Source organism: Neolamprologus multifasciatus, chromosome 3 (genome assembly GCF_963576455.1).
Source record: "Neolamprologus multifasciatus chromosome 3, fNeoMul1.2, whole genome shotgun sequence".
Lineage (NCBI taxonomy): Eukaryota > Metazoa > Chordata > Actinopteri > Cichliformes > Cichlidae > Neolamprologus > Neolamprologus multifasciatus.
In genome coordinates, this window is record NC_140441.1 from 30,670,266 (window position 1) to 30,681,614 (window position 11,349).

At 39.9% G+C, this 11,349-nt stretch overlaps 1 protein-coding gene across 13 annotated transcripts in view; it reads right to left on the reverse strand.

Annotated features, from left to right (window-relative positions):
• Positions 1-11,349, reverse strand: part of nhsl2 (NHS-like 2) — a 206,917-nt gene that overhangs the window by 91,080 nt on the left and 104,488 nt on the right. The window lies entirely within an intron of this gene.

Below are 11,349 nucleotides of genomic sequence, written 5' to 3' on the forward strand. Positions count from 1 at the left end.
CTCGCCAGTTCACAAGCATGCACACAGACACGCACACACAGACACGCACACACTTTCCCCTGCCAAGGTCCCTCCCTGCGACCTTTTAACCCTATCACCTGAGGTGAATGCACACTCGTCCTGCTGTAAACCATCAATCTTCCTATATCACTTTACCTCTCTCTCTCTCACACACGAACACACACACGCACACACACACACACACACACGAACACACACACACACACACACACACACCCTGTAGCAGATGCACATGTCCTACTGTATACATTAGGACACAGATGGTCCAAGGTATACTGTGCACACACACCAACACCCAAAACAGCTGTTAATTCATATCCAAGGGGGAAAAAATTAGAAAAAAAAATCTCCCAGAGCAACACAAAATTTCAAAATAAAAGTTTAATAAGCCAGAAAGTGATAGTGTTTGCGACACACAGCAGTTGGTCTGCAGCAGCCAGAAGGAAATCCTGTTTCACTGCCGAGACTGTTTCCTCTAAATGTAAGAAGACGCTACAAGGAAACACTTACTTTCTATTACTGCATCACAGCCACAGTACACGATGTCGCTTTAACATTTTATACCGAGTAACACTCGCTCGTGAATTTAATATTTCATGTTGCAAACCGTCAGAGCTGCTGCTTTAAAATGACGGTATATCCCAGTGCTTTTATTTTGGCCTCCTGTCACAGAGAAAGCCGTCATCCTCCAGCTGCTCCACTGCGTGACTTGAGCAGTACAAACATGGGGCAGTTGGAGTTGTGATCAGAGCTACACCGTCTTTTCTTTATATAACAATGGTGGAATTACTTAGTGTTTAGTCTGAGCTTTGGATTCGGATAAACTTCCCACCAGGTCTGCGATGCAGTGGCTGCTTTTCTTGTACTCTAGTGGGAGCAAACAGCCGGATGACAGATGTGGACATTTACTGCGTAAAAGAGAGTGGGCAAGAGATGAAGCTTTGGAGATTTCCAGTCTTAATTTTAAATGAAATCAAAGGAGCAAGGTTGATGTTTTCTGCATGCTTGTCAAAGAAGCTTGCAGCTTTTAGCTACCTCTAATCCACCATAGCCCACACTGCAAGGATAATACCATTTCAAATCCAACTTTCAGTGCAATACATCTACTGTGAATCAAATTAAGTTAAAGTAGACATAGTGTTGTTGTCATATGCACATGTAGATAAACACAGGAAGTTTATGCTGTACAATTAAATTCTTATTTTGACGGACTTCTGCCACACAGCAGTCATAGAGACATTCTAATATAGTAAATAACATATGATAAAAATTCAAATAAGATAAAAATAAACAGATTAAGTATCAAAAACAATGAATCAAACAATAAAATACAGTTAGGCTGGTAGAAACCGTGAAGCATTTGTAGCTAAAGACCGCTTTGCATTGGAGATGGTGGAGACCAAAACAGAGCAAAAAGCAACTCTGGGGTAAAGTTCCCAAGAAGACAGATTTTTAAAAATAAAAGCTCCCTCTTTTCAAGCTGTGTCTGCCTTAATTGGTGCCATGTTTCTCATCCTATCTGCTTCCTCTGCTCTGTTTTGGGACTCAGGTAAAAATTACTGTAAATGGACTGGACTATATGTTTTATTAAATCACTGCAGTCGCCAGTTAAATTAATTGTCAGAATAAAACCATCCATGTGCTGTGCTTCCTGTCTGGCACACTTTGACAGTTGGTCTCATCTGTCAGAGCAGACTACAGTCCCCAGAGTCTCCTTATCGCCGGTTGCCAGTCCCTCACATTTGTTTTGGCACACTTCCTCTACTTTCAGCCCACTCTAATAGAGTTAACCTTGTCTGACAGCAGACTACAAGCCCCATTAGGACCAGGTGACCGATAACCAGCTCCCAGTGAGACTTACATCCACAGCTCTGCCCATAAAGAATGTGTTTACTTTTCCTTCTGCCCCTCTTTAAAGCTTATCTCCACGTTGTGTCAGCACGTATGGCGCTCTCATTGGGTTGATAGTGCACAGACCACTTTCGCCATACACCAGCCAACACATGCACATATTAACCCTGGAGGGCTGTGGCTTCTTGGTCAGATTACTTCCACCAGCTATTGTCTCAGATGCAAGCTTGACAGGAAACAGCACTCCATTTATTTCCTGTTCTCTTCCTGTTCTCCAGACAGCTCTAATAAACGTAAGCAACACAGATGAGACCCTGTGCTGCGCCATGATCCAATGAGCCTGAAGATGAACAATAAATAACCACAAATTTGACTTCATTGGGCATTTTAAAAAATGGATTTGTTTCAATTCAAAGCAAAAGATAAATGTTAGGTCACTACAAACGTTTATGGTTAGCTCAGCAGACATCACTGAATCTTTGTTGCAAAATACCCCACACGACTTAAAAAGCAACAAAGCAAGGTACAATATTCAGAGATTATATTTAAACAGAGCTAGGGAAGGAGCAAATAGCCCTCCATGCTGTATACTAACACAGTTAATGCATTAGCTTGGTGGGTAAAAGGATTTTGATTTGATTCCAGCTGGAGACAAGTCACCAAACAGAAACTTGGCCAAATCAAACATGTGGAGCCACCTGGCATGTTGACTCCTTGAGACGAAGGGATCAGCCTTTTAAGGGTAAAATGTGACAAGAAGACATTTGCACACAGAATCTTTAGCTGATAGACGTGAACAGCTTGTATGGATCGGTGCAAATGGAAAGTATCACTGCAGCAAAACGGTTCATTATAGGAGCAGAATGTAGTTTGAGTTTGGTGTCTGCTATAGGCTCGAAACTCAGCATGACTTCTCTTTACCGAGAGAAACTAGGGGATCGACAAGCAAACATCCCCAGGATCCTACAGGTGGATGCTGGGGAGTGGAGGGGTTACACTTAAAGATAGGACAGCTGCAGAGGGAGAGTGATGGGAAATAATGAAAGAAAACAAGCTGTCTACCTGAAACTGCTTGCAGGCTTCGCTCGAGTTAGCACAATGTCTATTTTGGACAGAGAATTGAACATGTAGAATGATTCCTGTTTCAGTGCAGTTTATGGTCCATGCTTTTCTCCCTCATCATTTCACATAACTCCTCATTTTCCAGAATTCCTATAATAGAGGTGGAGAATGGAAATTTAGCATGAGCCACTGAGCCACAGCAAACTTATTTCTTACTGGGGAACGACAATACAGCAGCAGCAGGCTGGAATAAACCAGAATTTTCTATCAAATGAGAAGCAAAGACAGCCACTGTGTACCCTGTGAATCGTTGGTGAAGTCCCATCATGAAGCCATACTGGGGTTTTGAAATTGACTACAAAAAAAGAGGACAGCGCTCACTCGTTGGCTAAAACGTTATAGTCAAAATGTTGTAGCCAGTCAGCACCTGTTTTATCCAATGTTGATGACCAGGTTCTATTCAATACGTCTTGAAAATAGTGACTGAGCCCGTAAAGTTGTAAAGAAACTGTTTGTCACAGAGAGCACCAAGAGTCTCTATCTTACAATATAAACCACCTTGAGGTGTTCGTTGTTGTGATTTAGCCCTTTATTTTCTCCAGTCTTTAACAATACACCAAACATTTCCTCACTAACATACTCATCTTAGAAAGAAATGTAGAAAATTCTTTGCTAACAAAGGGAACTGGATAAACTCCTGTTGTTACGTTAAGCTAAACTAATCAGTTATACACACATCACCTCAAAAAAGTTCTGTAGCCTGAAAGCTGACAGCTGTTGGTTAATTTATGTCAAAGTTGACTGAAAAACTGAAGGAAAAAGTGCTGGACTGAGAAGTCAGAAGGAACACAGACACAAACACCAAGGCTGAAATGGAGCCAAAATACTTCAGGGAAAGTCACTTATGGGTCAAAGCCATCATTTACACGGCCATTTAATTCAGATTTGCACATGCACAAACACACACACACACAAGCACGCAGTACAATCATCAGGCTCATGTGCTGCAGTGAGAGCTGAAAACAGAGACGATGCCACTGCTGTTAGCACTTTCCACCTGCATCAGAAAATTTATTGCAGCTGTCCACTGATATCACTGTAACCTTAAACTGAAGTCGAGTTTCAGTTCTTCTCTCCCTTTTCTTTTGCTTTGCTTCATCACTCATTACTTGGCCGCAGGGGGGATGTGCAGCAAGAGACCAAACCTCCATCTCACTCGGTTTTGCAGTATGGGCCAAAAAGTACATCACCAAAGTATGACCTTGGAGTTCAGCCGGCCAGCCAAACCCTGACATTTTTCATTATGTTGTAAAAATGAGGCTAATGTGAATTTAATTTCACATTATTACCAACAATCAATCAATCAATCAATCAAATATATTTTCAGTTAAAACATTAAATTTAATGTTTTCAATCTACTTAAATTTATTTTAAAGTTAAGTTATAAATGCACTGTGAATGTGTTTTAAACAAACATAGAATCTGAAACAAAAAGAAACATAAAGTTTCCTTTCTTATGTTAATTAATTTTGTCACTGATTTAGGCCTCAGTCACAAAGCACTAGAGATCAGTTGGTAACTTCCCTGGTTCACTGTCACTGGTTGCTGGGTGAAAATAATTGCAATCATGGTGCTGCACTAAGACTCTCTCTCTCTCTCTACATTTATATATATAGAGAAGATATATATATATATATATATATATATATATATATATATATGTATGTTCAGGAATAAAATCAAAATAAAATCAACTTTTGGCTTTACATTTACTGGTTAATGCTAGCATATTTTAGCTTTTGGCAAACTTGTTATTTCCATCGACACACTTCCAGAACTCCAACTTTAATTTAAATTAATAGAGTTTGAGTTTCTTTACTGCTCTTCTAACATCACTGCAAATGTTATTTCTGTAAATCGCACTGGAGCAAAATATATTATCGGTATATAGAGTATATTTCAATACATTTCAATTTCACACCAGCAACTCCATCAATTTATGGTTGAGTGAGAGAGATGATTGAACTGTGTGTTCAGACTGTGGTTAAGCAGCTAGAGGACAGCGAATCAGACCAACATTCAAAAGCAGCTTTGTGAACTGTAAAGCTGAAATTTTCAGTAAAACTCTTTTGCGAATTGATATCAATGCCTATATAATTGTTGAGAAATGAAACAAGATTAAGACTTAATTATATGTTTGTTTTGTTTTCCTAATCGATGTCACTTCTCATCAGACTAAAAAGGAAATATTTCAGTGATAGACTATCACACAAATGAGGTGTAAATGTTAAATAAACATGCACATAAAAATAACATTTCAGGAAAACACTCGAAACAATATATGAAATGATTCCGACGAACAGAAAACCCATCACTTAGTAGATATTTCAAACAGAGGCGGAGCTAAGGTGTGGTCAATGAAGGTCAAAGCCACTAACATAGACCAAAATTTGACCAACTATCTAGTCTTCCCACCAAGGTTATTATCGTTAATGAAAACTAACGAAATAACGAAAACTAGAAGTGAAAAAACATTTTCGTTAACGGAAATAAAAATAAAAACAAAAAAAGGAAAACTAACTAAAACTGGAATGAGTGTTCACAAAACTAACTAAAATTAACTGAATTTATAGCAAAAATGTGTTTAGTTTTCGTTGATGTGTGCGTGTCATACAAGAGTCAAGGGTGAAAATGAAGTTTAGTTTCCAGATTTTTTTCTTGCTGTGTCTAATTATGCCAGCAGGTGGCAGTACGTTAGTCGAGTCGTCTGTGTTGCTACTCCGTCCACGCGCAGAATCATGTCAGGAAAAGTCGGGAGAAAGCACCAGAGTCCAATTTGGGATTACTTTGAATATGACTGTGTTTTGGATAAAGCAAGTGTCTTGTAGTGGAAACAGACAAATTATGAGGGACATTTCTAAAGGGAAAAAAATCCCACAAACCTTAAAGTGCACTTGAAAAGCTCACACATGAAGGCTAACCTAGCTTACCTTGAGAAGGTAAGGGAGCACACTCAACCCTCATCTCCAGAAAACAGAAGCTAACCCCAGGCAAGGCAGCGTGATACATCCCGAGACAACAGGACGGGGATATCTACACAACTGTGTGAGTCAATTACCTTCAAAAAGTTTATCAATTCACTTGAACCACAATTACGAACACCCGGTGCTGCAAGAGTTAATAGTCTCATTGGGGCCAAGATATACGTTTTATAGTTGCCTGGTATCAATGGTTGTTCATCTGCCTTTATTTATTTATTTAAAGAACCCATAGGTGGGAATGTGAGTTGTCTGTCTCTGCATGTTAGCCCTGCGACAGACAGGCGACCTGTGCAGGGTGCAGGGTATGGTAGCTGGAATAGCAACATACCCAAGGATAAGCAGAAGAGAATGACTGATATGATGAAACTGGGATTTTTGTTACACTTAATTATTGCAAACACAACTAAAACTATAACTGAAACTAATCCAAACTAAACTGAAACTAAGGATTTTCAAAAAATAAAAACTAAACTAAACTAGCAAACAATTGGTAAAAACTAATTAAAACTGATATAAAATTGAAAATCTGAAGTCAAAACTAAATAAAAATAAAAACTAATGAAAATTGCAAAACTATGAAACCCTGCTTCCCACACAATCACTGCTGAAGTTACTTAAGCTTAGCCTGTGTCATTTCAGGCTGAGGTTAAAACTTAAAATCTTTGGTTCTCCTACATCACACAGTGAAATAGGTAGACCTAAAAAAAAACCTCTGAAATTTAGACTGACCATCAGATGGAGGATTTGCAGTACTGTGTTTGGGTCCATTTCTGTAGGCCTGTTGAGAGAGTATGCAACAGTGCTTGTATGCTGTCCTGCAAAAACCAACAGTATGTATGTAGCTAAGCGTAGGTGATGCTGATTTGAAACCTTGATCTACTAACAAACCAATAAAACTCCATCATTTTTGGAAAAAGAAAAGAAAGAAATAAAAAGAAAATAATCTTTGATGTCTACCTAGATACTCACAGAACTGTAGTTACATCAATAACCATGTTCTAGCAGTTTTTTGCTCACACCTAGACAGATTTTAACTGCCCCATCACCCATTAGCTGGTGTAATAATCTTATAATCCATCCATCCATCAATCTTCCCCATATCTGCTTTACTGTTATCAGAGATGTTGCTATTCAAGTTATCATGGGGTATTAGATGGGGTACACCCTGTACAGCTTGGCAGACTGTCACAGGGCTAACACAGAGAAAAAGACAGCTATTCAAATTCACACCAATAGCTAATTTTGAATCACCAGGTAACCTAACCGTACATTGGACTGTGGGAGGAAGTTGGAGTAGTTGAAAAGAGCCCAGGCAGGCGCAAGGAAACTGTGTAAACATCAGTCATGCCTGCTTAAGTAAATGACCAAAACAAATGAGCAGGAAAAACTCCATTACTTACTCCAGTGTAATGTGATGGTCTCAACTCAAGAAACCTTATAAAAATTGCCCGGCTCCCCCACTGACTTTAACACCTGGAAACTGTTCATTTTACTAAGTAAAAAATGTTGGGTTTTTTTCTGTGTCTTAACAGCTGTTACGCTGTCTCATTATAATTCTGATATTATTTGGACGCGATTCAACCTTTTTATGTATCTGCATCAGACCATTACTTCACACAAAGCTGCCACTGCTGCCTCCAGCAGCACCCATAATCTGTCACACTGAAGAAATCCATCAGTCGCTCGCTTGCTACCAAGTTTAAATTAACACTGCACAAACATGCCCCCGCTCCTCTGCCTTCCTCCTCCCTTCATGGCCGTCACTCAGTCCATCGAAGCCACGTTTAGCAACTCATCTGCATAAAAATTCAACGATTTCTTTCTCCTTTCATTTTCATATTAAATTGGGCAGAAGAGGGAAAAGATCGAGAGTGTAAGAGACAGAATGAAGAGGGAGAAAAGAGAGAGATAATGAGTGTGGTGTGTGTGCGTGTGACCATGCCTTCGTTCATTTTTCCACACTGGAGTGTAAAATGGTGCAAAAGAGAACCACAACTGTGTGTCTGTGTCTGTGTGTGTGTGTGTGTCTGTGTCTGTGTGTTGGATATTGTAATGGCTATTGGAAACTACAGTAGCTTAGTACCAAACCACAAGCCAAAGTCAAAATGCACTTTCAGCAACACACTCAAGCCAATATATTTGTGTGTGTGTGTGTGTGTGTGTATGAGCCAGACACACACAGACACACACATCCTCAGATGACCTCGGCTGACCTTGTGGGTCTGCAACAGCCATGTGCGAAGGCTTTCTGAGGGTGAAAGAGACACGCAAAGTGCAAAGTGTGAACTCCTCGACACACAAAGAGCCTTTCAGTGGCGATGAGACGCTCGCAAACCAGTCTGCCTCCTCAAGTCACACCAACGGTTCTGACAGCAAAACCAAAGTCTGCTTAAACTCAACTAATGTCATGTGCGTTGCACTCTAGCAGTTATTTTTTCTTGCTGTCTTTGAGTTAAGTGATTATTAATTGTGTGTGAAATGTGAGAAAAAGGTGAAAAACTTCATGTCATACAGACCAAGTTGATATATTAAAATTAGGGTTGAAAGAAACGGTACTAACTGCCTGACCTGGAAAGCCATCAGCGAGCCTGCTAATTTGGCTTCTGCTGGCGGAAACTTCCAACTTCCAGTGGATATCCAGAACAGCTTATGATGGATATCCTGGCCAAGACTTCCTGCTCTGTTCTCCAGTTATTGCCGTTAATATGTTTTTAAAGGGTAATGAAAGCCTTATGGGGACTGCCCGTCTACCTGCAGAAAGCTTCTGTTGTCAGGTGTTGGCAGTGTCATGTGGTACAAATGGTCTGATTGTGATGTTGCTGGTCCCTCAGCCAGCTGTGGAGAAGAACAAAGTTCTGACATACAAACAGCTGAAGTGACACCAGAGTGTTACAAAGAGTCAAGTGTCCACTTGAGCCACCGTCTGTGCTTTTACTGCTGGATGTTTTGATTGTTACGTTTTAGTTTTTCACACTTTTCACACTTCTTTGTTGTCACTACCAGCCGTTTGTCAACCAATCAGCATTCAACTGACACACAGCATCATCCACAGCGAACACCATGCAGTTGGGATTTTAGAGGGAGCATATTTGTGATGGTTGGAAATGCCTCTCCAGAGTGAATACCTCTGCAAACAGACACAATCACGGCGCTGTAAATTAAGTAACAGTTGCTATTAGTTTGGAAATTGCTCTTTTGCTTGTCACACAGTCTGTTTACATGCAATGCAACCAAAGTTGGTTCGAATTTGATTGGCCATTAGAACTCAAACAACAAATGGAAACCAGTTTCTGGGACCTAAAATCTTGTACCTTGCCTACAAAAATGAATAAATAAATTTTCCAGCTTCTCCCTTGCCACAAGGGGTCACTACAGGTAGCCCTGCATGCTTTTTCTAAAACTATCACTAAATCTGAGTCCCAGTGCAAAGTTAAAGGTAAAGCTAGCATGTCATAAGTCTACCACATCATTATCACACAGTCGAAGTTGAGAGTGGGTGCTTTGTGTGTGAGAAACTTCAAATAGTTCCTGATGAACACAGAGTAGTGCATTTGCTTGAAATGTCCACTCCAAATTAAAAAAACCACTTGCTTCAAAATTAGCACTGTTGCCGCACAGCAAGAAGGTCTTGAGTTCAATTCCACCATCAGGCCGGGGTCTTTCTGTGTGGAGTTTGCATGTTCTCCCCATGTTTGTGTGGGTTCCCTCCGGGTACTCCGGCTTCCTCCCACAGTCCAAAGACATGCAGTTAGTGGGGTTAGGTTAATTGATTAATCCAAATTGCCCATAGCTGTGAATGTGAGCGCAAATGGTTGTCTGTCTCTGTGTGTTAGCCCTGCGACAGACTGGCGATCTGTCCAGGGTGTACCCTATGACAGCTGGGATAGGCTCCAGCACCCCCGCGACCCTGAAAAGGATAAGCGGAAGCGAATGGATGGATGGATGAACACCGAGTAGTGCATTTGCTTGAAATGTCCACTCCAAATAAAAAAAAACACTTGCTTCAAAATTATAAAAATATTTATTTATGATAATATATGAAACTCATAGCTGATAAAAAGGACCCTCAAAGATCTGTTCCCCACAGAAACAGACTCAGTGCAGCAGCAGCCAAAATCAAACCTGAATAAAATTCAATGTGAAATAACTGCCTGTGACTTAAAGTGGGCGGGTCCTGAGTTAAACGTATTTCAGCTCTGAGATGAGCGACTGAAGCGACTACTGATGGGAGGGAAGCACACCTTTAATTGCTGGTGGTAAATACATTGGTGGATGCATGGTGAGCGCCGTCTCTTTGTAGCTTATGATCAAAATCGATGACACTTTACATATAAATGTGTGTGTAGATCGAATACTTTGTACACTATCAGAGCAGATAAGAAAACTAAGAACTTAAATTTTTAAGTGAAGCACATAAAAAAAAAACATTTAATTTCTTTCCAAAGCAAACAATGTGTTTTTGTCTAAAATGGAAAGTTTTTTATTGTTTATGACTCATTTTATTTTTCTTGTGTATTTTATTAAATAATTACTCTTTTCAAATGTGAACAATTTGTATTTTCTATTTGTTATCTTAACTTTTCTTTCGCTTTAACCTGTTTTGTTTTTGGCCCTAATTGCTGGCTTCCTGTTTGAATTTAGCAATTTGACTTTGAAAGCAGTTTACAAAGCAGTTTGTTAGACAAGCAAAGAGGCTTCAAAAACAAAGTTATCATCAGTATTAATGTGGTTAAATGCTAAAATTCCCAGCTCTGACGCTTCTGACCAAAAACTGGGGGGAAATGTGAGTAAAATTATGCAAAACACATGGAGAATATTTCCATTTGATAAGTGGATGCAGATCCTGGAACAAGCTCAGAACACGATTTCAACACTTGAAAATAATTAAGGTGAAAAATGAATTAAGTAAATTATTTATTGATCTTTAAAGTGATGTAATTCAGCTTTTATCCCAAAGCCTGAATGGAAAACAGTACCTCACTTTGCTCTGTGCTGCTTTTCATTGTTTTCTCTTTTCTAACATCCTGTGAAATTCAAAGTGGCAATGACAAACACCAGACACCACGGTGCCGCTGCCCCTCACAGCACACAAGTGTTCACTGCCATGCACGATAAAAAATGCCTAATGCCAGAAAAGCATCCCAGCTACAAAGAAACGCACCCAAAGCTAAGTTAAACACCCCGAAATGAGGCACACATGCTACACGGCAATCACGCCATCCTCACCAACGTCAAGTGTGACATTCCTGAGAATTTATAATCATCACAAGTAGCTGTGCTCCTCGTTTCAGTACCACTCCGCTTCCTGCTCCAACTTTTTCTTCACTTTTCATCCCTCCACAAAAAAAAAGAAACCATTTTAAACGTCTCTTAC